The sequence below is a fragment of the Scyliorhinus torazame genome, chromosome 9 (assembly GCF_047496885.1).
Source record: "Scyliorhinus torazame isolate Kashiwa2021f chromosome 9, sScyTor2.1, whole genome shotgun sequence".
Classification (NCBI taxonomy): domain Eukaryota; kingdom Metazoa; phylum Chordata; class Chondrichthyes; order Carcharhiniformes; family Scyliorhinidae; genus Scyliorhinus; species Scyliorhinus torazame.
The window spans coordinates 3307493-3320874 of NC_092715.1; the positions used below are offsets into that span (position 1 = coordinate 3307493).

Sequence of the window (13382 nt, forward strand, 5' to 3'; positions counted from 1 at the left end):
GAGTGAGCCGGGACAGTGAAAACAGCGCGAGAGGAGAGTGAGCCGGGACAGTGAAAACAGCGTGGGAGCTGAGTGAGCCGGGACAGTGAAAACAGCGCGGGAGGTGAGTGAGCCGGGACTTTGAAAACAGCGCGGGAGCTGAGTGAGCCGGGACCTTGAAAACAGCGCGGGAGGTGAGTGAGCCGGGACAGTGAAAACAGCACGGGAGCTGAGTGAGCCGGGACAGTGAAACCAGCGCGAGAGGAGAGTGAGCCGGGACAGTGAAAACAGCGCGGGAGGAGAGTGAGCTGGGACAGTGAAAACAGCGCGGGAGGAGAGTGAGCCGGGACAGTGAAAACAGCGCGGGAGCTGAGTGAGCCGGGACAGTGAAAACAGCGCGGGATGTGAGTGAGCCGGGACAGTGAAAACAGCGCGGGAGGTGAGTGAGCCGGGACAGTGAAAACAGCGCGGGAGGAGAGAGAGCCGGGACTTTGAAAACAGCGTGGGAGGTGAGTGAGCCGGGACAGTGAAAACAGCGCGAGAGGTGAGTGAGCCGGGACAGTGAAAACAGCGCGGGGGGTGAGTGAGCCGGGACAGTGAAAACAGCGCGGGAGGTGAGTTAGCCGGGACATTGAAAACAGCGCGAGAGGTGAGTGAGCCGGGACAGTGAAAACAGCGCGGGAGCTGAGTGAGCCGGGACAGTGAAAACAGCGCGGGAGGAGAGTGAGCCGGGACATTGAAAACAGCGCGAGAGGTGAGTGAGCCGGGACAGTGAAAACAGCGCGGGAGGTGAGTTAGCCGGGACATTGAAAACAGCGCGAGAGCTGAGTGAGCCGGGACAGTGAAAACAGCGCGGGAGGAGAGTGAGCCGGGACATTGAAAACAGCGCGAGAGGTGAGTGAGCCGGGACAGTGAAAACAGCGCGGGAGGAGAGTGAGCCGGGAAAGTGAAAACAGCGCGAGAGGTGAGTGAGCCGGGACAGTGAAAACAGCGCGGGAGCTGAGTGAGCCGGGACAGTGAAATCAGCGCGGGAGGAGAGTGAGCCGGGACAGTGAAAACAGCGCGGGAGGAGAGTGAGCCGGGACATTGAAAACAGCGCGGGAGGTGAGTGAGCCGGGACAGTGAAAACAGCGCGGGATGTGAGTGAGCCGGGACAGTGAAAACAGCGCGGGAGGTGAGTGAGCCGGGACAGTGAAAACAGCGCGGGAGGAGAGAGAGCCGGGACTTTGAAAACAGCGTGGGAGGTGAGTGAGCCGGGACAGTGAAAACAGCGCGAGAGGTGAGTGAGCCGGGACAGTGAAAACAGCGCGGGGGGTGAGTGAGCCGGGACAGTGAAAACAGCGCGGGAGGTGAGTTAGCCGGGACATTGAAAACAGCGCGAGAGGTGAGTGAGCCGGGACAGTGAAAACAGCGCGGGAGCTGAGTGAGCCGGGACAGTGAAAACAGCGCGGGAGGAGAGTGAGCCGGGACATTGAAAACAGCGCGAGAGGTGAGTGAGCCGGGACAGTGAAAACAGCGCGGGAGGTGAGTTAGCCGGGACATTGAAAACAGCGCGAGAGCTGAGTGAGCCGGGACAGTGAAAACAGCGCGGGAGGAGAGTGAGCCGGGACATTGAAAACAGCGCGAGAGGTGAGTGAGCCGGGACAGTGAAAACAGCGCGGGAGGAGAGTGAGCCGGGAAAGTGAAAACAGCGCGAGAGGTGAGTGAGCCGGGACAGTGAAAACAGCGCGGGAGCTGAGTGAGCCGGGACAGTGAAATCAGCGCGGGAGGAGAGTGAGCCGGGACAGTGAAAACAGCGCGGGAGGAGAGTGAGCCGGGACATTGAAAACAGCGCGGGAGGTGAGTGAGCCGGGACAGTGAAAACAACGCGGGAGGTGAGTGAGCCGGGACATTGAAAACAGCGCGGGAGGTGAGTGAGCCGGGACATTGAAAACAGCGCGAGAGGTGAGTGAGCCGGGACAGTGAAAACAGCGCGGGAGGTGAGTGAGCCGGGACATTGAAAACAGCGCGGGAGGAGAGAGAGCCGGGACATTGAAAACAGCGCGGGATGTGAGTGAGCCGGGACAGTGAAAACAGCGCGGGAGGTGAGTGAGCCGGGACATTGAAAACAGCGCGGGAGGAGAGAGAGCCGGGACAGTGAAAACAGCGCGGGATGTGAGTGAGCCGGCACAGTGAAAACAGCGCGGGATGTGAGTGAGCCGGGACATTGAAAACAGCGCGGGAGGAGAGAGAGCCGGGACATTGAAAACAGCGCGGGAGGAGAGTGAGCCGGCACAGTGAAAACAGCGCGGGATGTGAGTGAGCCGGGACATTGAAAACAGCGCGGGAGGAGAGAGAGCCGGGACATTGAAAACAGCGCGGGAGGAGAGTGAGCCGGCACAGTGAAAACAGCGCGGGATGTGAGTGAGCCGGGACAGTGAAAACAGCGCGGGAGGTGAGTGAGCCGGGACATTGAAAACAGCGCGGGAGGAGAGTGAGCCGGGACATTGAAAACAGCGCGGGAGGAGAGTGAGCCGGCACAGTGAAAACAGCGCGGGATGTGAGTGAGCCGGGACAGTGAAAACAGCGCGGGAGCTGAGTGAGCCGGGACAGTGAAAACAGCGTGGGAGGTGAGTGAGCCGGGACATTGTAAACAGCGCGGGAGGTGAGTGAGCTGGGACATTGAAAACAGCGCGGGAGGAGAGTGAGCCGGGACAGTGAAAACAGCGCGGGAGGAGAGTGAGCCGGGACAGTGAAAACAGCGCGGGAGGAGAGAGAGCCGGGACAGTGAAAACAACGCGGGAGGTGAGTGAGCCGGGACATTGAAAACAGCGCGGGAGGTGAGTGAGCCGGGACAGTGAAAACAGCGCGGGAGGTGAGTGAGCCGGGACATTGAAAACAGCGCGGGAGGTGAGAGAGCCGGAACAGTGAAAACAGCGCGGGAGTGTGAGCCGGGACAGTGAAAACAGCGCGGGAGGTGAGTGAGCCGGGACATTGAAAACAGTGCGAGAGGAGAGTGAGCCGGGACAGTGAAAACAACGCGGGAGGTGAGTGAGCCGGGACAGTGAAAACAGCGGGGAGGTGAGTGAGCCGGGACATTGAAAACAGCGCGGGAGGTGAGTGAGCCGGGACAGTGAAAACAGCGCGGGAGGTGAGAGAGCCGGAACAGTGAAAACAGCGCGGGAGGAGTGTGAGCCGGGACAGTGAAAACAGCGCGGGAGGTGAGTGAGCCGGGACATTGAAAACAGTGCGAGAGGAGAGTGAGCCGGGACATTGAAAACAGCGCGGGAGGAGAGAGAGCCGGGACAGAGAAAACAGCGCGGGAGGAGAGTGAGCCAGGACAGTGAAAACAGCACGGGAGCTGAGTGAGCCGGGACAGTGAAAACATCGCGAGAGGAGAGTGAGCTGGGACCGTTAAAACAGCGCGGGAGCTGAGTGAGCCGGGACAGTGAAAACAGCGCGGGAGGAGAGTGAGCCGGGACAGTGAAAACAGCGCGGGAGGTGAGTGAGCCGGGACAGTGAAAACAGCGCGGGAGGTGAGTGAGCCGGGACAGTGAAAACAGCGCGGGACGAGAGAGAGCCGGGACAGTGAAAACAGTGTGGGAGGTGAGTGAGCCGGGACAGTGAAATCAGCGCGGGAGGTGAGTGAGCCGGGACAGTGAAAACAGCGCGGGAGCTGAGTGAGCCGGGACAGTGAAAACAGCGCGGGAGGTGAGAGAGCCGGGACAGTGAAAACAGCGCGGGAGGTGAGTGAGCCGGGACAGTGAAAACAGCGCGGGAGGTGAGAGAGCCGGGACATTGAAAACAGCGCGAGAGGTGAGTGAGCCGGGACAGTGAAAACAGCGCGGGAGGTGAGTGAGCCGGGACAGTGAAAACAGCGCGGGAGCTGAGTGAGCCGGGACAGTGAAAACAGCGCGGGAGGTGAGTGAGCCGGGACTTTGAAAACAGCGCGGGAGCTGAGTGAGCCGGGACAGTGAAAACAGCGCGGGAGGAGAGTGAGCCGGGACAGTGAAAACAGCGCGAGAGGTGAGTGAGCCGGGACAGTGAAAACAGCGCGGGAGCTGAGTGAGCCGGGACAGTGAAAACAGCGCGGGAGCTGAGTGAGCCGGGACAGTGAAAACAGCGTGGGAGCTGAGTGAGCCGGGACAGTGAAAACAGCGCGGGAGCTGAGTGAGCCGGGACAGTGAAAACAGCGCGAGAGCTGAGTGAGCCGGGACAGTGAAAACAGCGCGGGAGCTGAGTGAGCCGGGACAGTGAAAACAGCGCGGGAGCTGAGTGAGCCGGGACTTTGAAAACAGCGCGGGAGCTGAGTTAGCCGGTACAGTGAATACTGCGTTTTAGGAGAGAGAGCCGGGACAGTGAAAACAGCGCGAGAGGAGAGTGAGCCGGGACAGTGAAATCAGCGCGGGAGCTGAGTGAGCCGGGACAGTGAAAACAGCGCGAGAGGTGAGTGAGCAGGGACAGTGAAAACAGCGAGGGAGGTGAGAGAGCCGGGACAGTGAAAACAGCGCGGGAGCTGAGTGAGCCGGGACTTTGAAAACAGCGCGGGAGGTGAGTGAGCCGGGACAGTGAAAACAGCGCGGGAGGAGAGTGAGCCGGGACAGTGAAAACAGCGCGGGAGGAGAGACAGCCGGGACAGTGAAAACAGCGCGGGAGCTGAGTGAGCCGGGACAGTGAAAACAGCGCGGGAGCTGAGTGAGCCGGGACAGTGAAAACAGCGCGAGAGGAGAGTGAGCCGGGACAGTGAAAACAGCGTGGGAGCTGAGTGAGCCGGGACAGTGAAAACAGCGCGGGAGGTGAGTGAGCCGGGACTTTGAAAACAGCGCGGGAGCTGAGTGAGCCGGGACTTTGAAAACAGCGCGGGAGGTGAGTGAGCCGGGACAGTGAAAACAGCACGGGAGCTGAGTGAGCCGGGACAGTGAAACCAGCGCGAGAGGAGAGTGAGCCGGGACAGTGAAAACAGCGTGGGAGGAGAGTGAGCTGGGACAGTGAAAACAGCGCGGGAGGAGAGTGAGCCGGGACAGTGAAAACAGCGCGGGAGGAGAGTGAGCTGGGACAGTGAAAACAGCGCGGGAGCTGAGTGAGCCGGGACAGTGAAAACAGCGCGGGAGGAGAGTGAGCCGGGACAGTGAAAACAGCGCGGGAGCTGAGTGAGCCGGGACAGTGAAAACAGCGCGGGATGTGAGTGAGCCAGGACAGTGAAAACAGCGCGGGAGGTGAGTGAGCCGGGACAGTGAAAACAGCGCGGGAGCTGAGTGATCCGGGACATTGAAAACAGCGCGGGAGGAGAGTGAGCCGGGACAGTGAAAACAGCGCGGGAGCTGAGTGAGCCGGGACAGTGAAAACAGCGCGGGAGCTGAGTGAGCCGGGACAGTGAAAACAGCGCGGGAGCTGAGTGAGCCGGGACAGTGAAAACAGCGCGAGAGGTGAGTGAGCCGGGACAGTGAAAACAGCGCGAGTGCTGAGTGAGCCGGGACAGTGAAAACAGCGCGGGAGTTGAGTGAGCCGGGACAGTGAAAACAGCGCGAGAGGTGAGTGAGCCGGGACAGTGAAAACAGCGCGAGAGGTGAGTGAGCCGGGACAGTGAAAACAGCGCGAGAGGTGAGTGAGCCGGGACAGTGAAAACAGCGCGGGAGGAGAGAGAGCCTGGACTTTGAAAACAGCGCGGGAGGAGAGTGAGCCGGGACAGTGAAAACAGCGCGGGAGCTGAGTGATCCGGGACATTGAAAACAGCGCGGGAGGAGAGTGAGCCGGGACAGTGAAAACAGCGCGGGAGCTGAGTGAGCCGGGACAGTGAAAACAGCGCGGGAGCTGAGTGAGCCGGGACAGTGAAAACAGCGCGGGAGCTGAGTGAGCCGGGACAGTGAAAACAGCGCGAGAGGTGAGTGAGCCGGGACAGTGAAAACAGCGCGAGTGCTGAGTGAGCCGGGACAGTGAAAACAGCGCGGGAGTTGAGTGAGCCGGGACAGTGAAAACAGCGCGAGAGGTGAGTGAGCCGGGACAGTGAAAACAGCGCGAGAGGTGAGTGAGCCGGGACAGTGAAAACAGCGCGAGAGGTGAGTGAGCCGGGACAGTGAAAACAGCGCGGGAGGAGAGTGAGCCGAGACATTGAAAACAGCGCGAGAGGTGAGTGAGCCGGGACAGTGAAAACAGCGCGGGAGGTGAGTGAGCCGAGACATTGAAAACAGCGCGAGAGGTGAGTGAGCCGGGACAGTGAAAACAGCGCGGGAGATTTAAAAAGCGCGGGAGCTGCGAGTCGGAGCGGAGATTTTAAAAGATCGCGGCCCAGTGCCGGGAGCCGTTCGGAGGAGGAGGAGCAGTCTCTGTCAGGGAGAGAACCTGAGAACGTCTCAGACACTCAGAGGGTAAGAAGGCAAGTAAGTGATTTTTACTAATTTTTACTTTTATACCTTTTTCAAATTGTGTGTGTCGGGGAAACTGAAGTGACATCACAGAAAAGCTGTGGCCTGTGTGGCTGGTTGGGAATCTACACTAAATTAAAAAAATTAAGCATTGGTATCTAATTAAACATAATTACTTAATTATAATTTAGAGGGATATCTAAGCCAGAGATCGGAGAGTACTATATTTAGCTTTCACATTTATATTAGAAATCTAGTGCTAGGAAACAGATAGTTAACAGTAACTTTGAAATTTAAAAAAAAAAATGTAAAATTTAAAAAAAAACGTTTAATTTTAATTAATTGACACAATGTCAGTTAGAGGGGTGCTGTGCTCTAACTGTGAGATGTGGCAGGTCCGGGAGGCTTCCAGCGTCCTGGATGTCTTCATCTGCAGAAAGTGCACCCAACTGGAGCTCCTCACAGGCCGCATGGTTCGGTTGGAGCAGCAATTGGATGCACTTAGGAGCATGCAGGTGGCGGAAAGCGTCATAGATCGCAGTTATATAAATGTGGTCACACCCAAGGTGCAGACAGAGAAATGGGTGACCACCAGAATGGGTGACTGCAGGCAGTCAGTGCAGGAATCCCCTGTGGTTGTCCCCCTCTCGAACAGGTATACCACTTTGGATACTGTCGGGGGGGATAGCAGCAGCAGCCAGAGCAGTGGCACCACGGCTGGCTCTGATGTTCAGAAGGGAGGGTCAAAGCGCAGAAGAGCAATAGTCATAGGGGACTCTATAGTCAGGGGCACAGATAGGCGCTTCTGTGGACGTGAAAGACTCCAGGATGGTATGTTGCCTCCCTGGTGCCAGGGTCCAGGATGTCTCCGAACGGGTAGAGGACATCCTTAAGGGGGAGGGCAAACAGGCAGAGGTCGTTGTACATATTGGTACTAACGACATAGGCAGGAAGGGGCATGAGGTTCTGCAGCAGGAGTTCAGGGAGCTAGGCAGAAAGTTAAAAGACAGGACCTCTAGGGTTGTAATCTCGGGATTACTCCCTGTGCCACGTGCCAGTGAGGCTAGAAATAGGAAGATAGAGCAGCTAAACACGTGGCTAAACAGCTGGTGTAGGAGGGAGGGTTTCCGTTATCTGGACCACTGGGAGCTCTTCCGGGGCAGGTGTGACCTATATAAGAAGGACGGGTTGCATCTAAACCGGTGAGGCATAAATATCCTGGCCGCGAGGTTTTGCTAGTGTCACAAGGGAGGGTTTAAACTAGTATGGCAGGGGGGTGGGCTCAGGAGCAATAGGTCAGAAGGTGAGAGCATTGAGGGAGAACTAGGGAATAGGGACAGTGTGGCTCTGAGGCAGAGCAGATGGGGAGAAGTTGCTGAACACAGTGGGTCTGGTGGCCTGAAGTGCATATGTTTTAATGCAAGAAGTATTACGGGTAAGGCAGATGAACTTAGAGCTTGGATTAGTACTTGGAACTATGATGTTGTTGCCATTACAGAGACCTGCTTGAGGGAAGGGCAGGATTGGCAGCTAAACGTTCCAGGATTTAGATGTTTCAGGCGGGATAAAGGCGGATGTAAAAGGGGAGGCGGAGTTGCGCTACTGGTTAGGGAGAATATCACAGCTGTACTGCGGGAGGACACCTCAGAGGGCAGTGAGGCTATATGGGTAGAGATCAGGAATAAGAAGGGTGCAGTCACAATGTTGGGGGTTTACTACAGGCCTCCCAACAGCCAGCGGGAGATAGAGGAGCAGATAGAGACAGATTTTGGAAAAGAGTAGAAGCAACAGGGTTGTGGTGATGGGAGACTTCAACTTCCCCAATATTGACTGGGACTCACTTAGTGCCAGGGGCTTAGACGGGGCGGAGTTTGTAAGGAATATCCAGGAGGGCTTCTTAAAACAATATGTAGACAGTCCAACTAGGGAAGGGGCGGTACTGGACCTGGTATTGGGGAATGAGCCCGGCCAGGTGGTAGATGTTTCAGTAGGGGAGCATTTCGGTAACAGTGATCACAATTCAGTAAGTTTTAAAGTACTGGTGGACAAGGATAAGAGTGGTCCTAGGATGAATGTGCTAAATTGGGGGAAGGCTAATTATAACAATATTCGGCGGGAACTGAAGAACATAGATTGGGGGCGGATGTTTGAGGGTAAATCAACATCTGACATGTGGGAGGCTTTCAAGTGTCAGTTGAAAGGAATTCAGGACCGGCATGTTCCTGTGAGGAAGAAGGATAAATACGGCAATTTTCGGGAACCTTGGATAACGAGAGATATTGTAGGCCTCGTCAAAAAGGAAAAGGAGGCATTGTCAGGGCTAAAAGGCTGGGAACAGACGAAGCCTGCGTGGAATATAAGGAAAGTAGGAAGGAACTTAAGCAAGGAGTCAGGAGGGCTAGAAGGGGTCACGAAAAGTCATTGGCAAGGTTAGGGTTAAGGAAAATCCCAAGGCTTTTTACACGTACATAAAAAGCAAGGGGGTAGCCAGGGAAAGGGTTGGCCCACTGAAGGATAGGCAAGGGAATCTATGTATGGAGCCAGAGGAAATGGGCGAGGTACTAAATGAATACTTTGCATCAGTATTCACCAAAGAGAAGAAATTGGTAGATGTTGAGTCTGGAGAAGGGTGTGTAGATAGCCTGGGTCACATTGAGATCCAAAAAGACGAGGTGTTGGGTGTCTTAAAAAATATTAACGTAGATAAGTCCCTAGGGCCTGATGGGATCTACCCCAGAATACTGAAGGATGCTGGAGAGGAAATTGCTGGGGCCTTGACAGAAATCTTTGGATCCTCACTGTCTTCAGGTGATGTCCCAGAGGACTGGAGAATAGCCAATGTTGTTCCTCTGTTTAAGAAGGGGAGCAAGGATAATCCAGGGAACTACAGGCCGGTGAGCCTTACTTCAGTGGTAGGGAAATTACTGGAGAGAATTCTTCGAGACAGGATCTACTCCCATTTCGAAGCAAATGGACGTATTAGTGAGAGGCAGCATGGTTTTGTGAAGGGGAGGTTGTGTCTCACTAACTTGATAGAGTTTTTCGAGGAGGTCACTAAGATGATTGATGCAGGTAGGGCAGTGGATGTTGTCTATATGGACTTCAGTAAGGCCTTTGACAGGTTCCCTCATGGTTGACTAGTACAAAAGGTGAAGTCACACGGGATCAGGGGTGAGCTGGCAAGGTGGATACAGAACTGGCTAGGTCATAGAAGGCAGAGAGTAGCAATGGAAGGATGCTTTTCTAATTGGAGGGCTGTGACCAGTGGTGTTCCACAGGGATCAGTGCTGGGACCTTTGCTCTTTGTAGTATACATAAATGATTTGTAGGAAAATGTAACTGGTCTGATTAGTAAGTTTGCAGATGACACAAAGGTTGGTGGAATTGCGGACAGCGATGAGGACTGTCAAAGGATACAGCAGGATTTAGATTGTTTGGAGACTTGGGCGGAGAGATGGCAGATGGAGTTTAATCCGGACAAATGTGAGGTAATGCATTTTGGAAGGTCTAATGCAGGTAGGGAATATACAGTGAATGGTAGAACCCTCAAGAGTATTGAAAGTCAAAGAGATCTAGGAGTACAGGTCCACAGGTCACTGAAAGGGGCAACACAGGTGGAGAAGATAGTCAAGAAGGCATACGGCATGCTTGCCTTCATTGGCCGGGGCATTGAGTATAAGAATTGGCAAGTCATGTTGCAGCTGTATAGAACCTTAGTTAGGCCACACTTGGAGTATAGTGTTCAATTCTGGTCGCCACACTACCAGAAGGATGTGGAGGCTTTAGAGAGAGTGCAGACGAGATTTACCAGAATGTTGCCTGGTATGGAGGGCATTAGCTATGAGGAGCGGTTGAATAAACTCGGTTTGTTCTCACTGGAACGAAGGAGGTTGAGGGGCGACCTGATAGAGGTCTACAAAATTATGAGGGGCATAGACAGAGTGGATAGTCAGAGGCTTTTCCCCGGGGTAGAGGGGTCAATTACTAGGGGGCATAGGTTTAAGGTGAGAGGGGCAAGGTTTAGAGTAGATGTACGAGGCAAGTTTTTTACGCAGAGGGTAGTGGGTGCCCGGAACTCGCTACCGGAGGAGGTGGTGGAAGCAGGGACGATAGTGACATTTAAGGGGCATCTTGACAAATAAATGAATAGGATGGGAATAGAGGGATAAGGACCCAGGAAGTGTAGAAGATTGTAGTTTAGTCGGGCAGCATGGTCGGCACGGGCTTGGAAGGCCGAAGGGCCTGTTCCTGTGCTGTACATTTCTTTGTTCTTTGTTCTTTGTGGGAAAGAGTGAGCTCTTTGTGGTGCATCCGGGGGATCAGGGAAGAGGGATAGACGACCTACCGTTGAGGAGGGCGGAAAGGAGCTTTCGATACTTGGGGATTCAGGTAGCTAGGAGCTGCGGGGCACTGCACAAACTTAATTTGACGCGGCTGGTGGAACAGCTGGAGGAGGATTTTAAAAGGTGGAACATGTTGCCACTCTCGCTGGCGGGCAGGGTACAGTCGATTAAAATGATGGTCCTCCCAAGGTTTCTTTTTGTGTTCCAGTGCCTTCCAATCGTGATCACCAAGGCCTTTTTTAAGAGGGTAGGCAGGAGCATTATGGGATTTGTGTGGGCGAGCAAGACCCCGAGGATAAGGAGGGGGTTCCTGGAGCGTAGCAGGGATAGAGGAGGGTTGGCGTTGCCGAATTTGGGTGGCTACTACTGGGCAGCCAATGTGGCGATGATCCGTCAGTGGGTGATGGAGGGGGAGGGGGCGGCATGGAAGAGGCTGGAGATGGCGTCCTGCAAAGGAACGAGCCTGGAGGCGCTGGTGACGGCACCGCTGCCGCTTTCGCCGACAAGGTACACCACGAGTCCGGTGGTGGCGGCAACGCTAAAGATCTGGGGGCAGTGGAGGCGACACAGGGGAGCGTTGGGAGCCTCGGTGTGGTCCGCGATCAGAGATAACCATCGGTTAGTCCCAGGAAGGATGGACGGGGATTTCAGAGCTGGCATCGGGCAGGGATTAGAAGAACGGGGGACCTGTTCATCGACGGGACGTTTGCGAGCTGAGGGACGCTGGAGGAGAAGTTTGGGCTGCCCCCCCCCGGGAAACGCTTTCAGGTACATGCAGGTGAGGGCGTTTGTGAGGCGACAGGTGAGTGAATTCCTGCTGCTCCCGTCACAGGGGATTCAGGACAGGGTGATTTCGGGTGTATGGGTCGGAGAGGGCAAGGTGTCGGCGATATACCAGGAGATGAAAGAAGAGGGGGAGGCTTTGGTAGAGGAGCTGAAGGGTAAATGGGAGGAGGAGCTGGGGGAGGAGATCAAGGAAGGTTTGTGGGCCGACGCCCTAAGTAGGGTTAATTCCTCCTCCTCGTGTGCCAGGCTCAGCCTGATACAATTTAAGGTGGTCCACAGAGCGCACTTGACGGGGGCGAGGTTGAGCAGGTTCTTTGGGGTAGAGGACAGATGTGGAAGGTGCTCAGGGAGCCCGGCGAACCATGTCCATATGTTTTGGTCATGCCCGGCACTGGAGGGGTTTTGGAGAGGAGTGGCGGGAGCAATATCTCAGGTGGTGAAAGTCCGGGTCAAGCCAAGCTGGGGGCTAGCAATATTCGGAGTAGTGGATGAACCGGGAGTGCAGGAGGCGGAAGAGGCCGGCATTCTGGCCTTTGTGTCCCTAGTAGCCCGGCGAAGGATCTTGTTCATGTGGAAGGAGGCGAAGCCCCCCAGCCTGGAGGCCTGGATAAATGATATGGCTGGGTTCATAAAGCTGGAGAGGATTAAGTTTGCCTTGAGAGGGTCTGCGCAGGGGTTCTACAGGCGGTGGCAACCGTTCCTAGACTATCTCGCGGAGTGTTAGAGGAAGGTCGGTCAGCAGCAGCAGCAACCTGGGGGGGGTGGGGGTGGGGGGGAGATATCTTTCGTTGGGGGGGGGGAAAAGAGGGAGGGAGGGGGAAGGGGAGTTTTTCTGGGGGGCATTTGAGCAAGAAAACACATGAATGATCCGGAAAACTGACATGTACGGGAGGAATCCAATGTACAAAGTTCTGTATCATATTGACGTGCCATGTTCACGTCTTGCTAAGCGAGCTTTCTTTCTTTTTGTAACGGTGGCGGGGGGGGGGGGGTTTGTATGGCTGAAAATGTTGTTAAAAAACTCTTAATAAACATATTTAAAAAAAAAAACTCTGTGCTGTAACACACACTCACCCCCACGCACACTCACCCCCGCACACACTCGCCCCCACTCACACTCGCCCCCGCGCACACTCGCCCCCCACGCACACTCACCCCCACACACACTCGCCCCCACTCACACTCGCCCCCGCGCACACTCGCCCCCACGCACACTCGCCCCCCCCATGCACACTCGACCCGCACACACTCGCCCCCGCGCACACTCGCCCCCGCACACACTCGCCCCCGCGCACACTCGTCCCTGCGCACACTCGTCCCTGCGCACACTCGTCCCCGCGCACACTCGTCCCCGCACACACTCGTCCCCGCGCACACTCGCCCCCGCGCACACTCGCCCCCGCGCACACTCGCCCCCGCGCACACTCGCCCCCGCGCACACTCACCCCCGCGCACACTTGCTCCCGCACACACTCGCCCCCACTCACACTCGCCCCTGCGCACACTCGCCCCCACATACACTCGCCCCCCACGCACACTCGACCCGCGCACACTCGTCCCCGCGCACACTCACTCCTGCCCACACACGCCCCTGCGCACACTCGCCCCCGCGCACACTCGCCCCCCCACGCACACTCGCCCCCACACACACTCGCCACCCACGCACACTCGGCCCCGCGCACACTCGCTCCCGCGCACACTCGCCCCCACGCACACTCGCCCCCGCACACACTCGCCCCGCGCACACTCGCCCCACAAGCACACTCGCCCCCGCACACACTCGCCCCCGCTCACACTCGAACCCACGCATACTTGTCCCCCACGCACACACGCCCCCCACGCACACTCGACCCCACGCACACTCGTCCCCCACGCACACTCGCCCCCCACGCACACTCGCCCGCATGTACACTCGCCACCCACGCACACTCGC

At 56.4% G+C, this 13382-nt stretch overlaps 1 protein-coding gene across 1 annotated transcript in view; it reads right to left on the reverse strand.

Moving 5' to 3' along the window:
• LOC140429048 (receptor-type tyrosine-protein phosphatase kappa-like) overlaps window positions 1-13382 on the reverse strand; it is a 330643-nt gene that overhangs the window by 294242 nt on the left and 23019 nt on the right. The gene's annotated exons all lie outside the window — the stretch shown is intronic.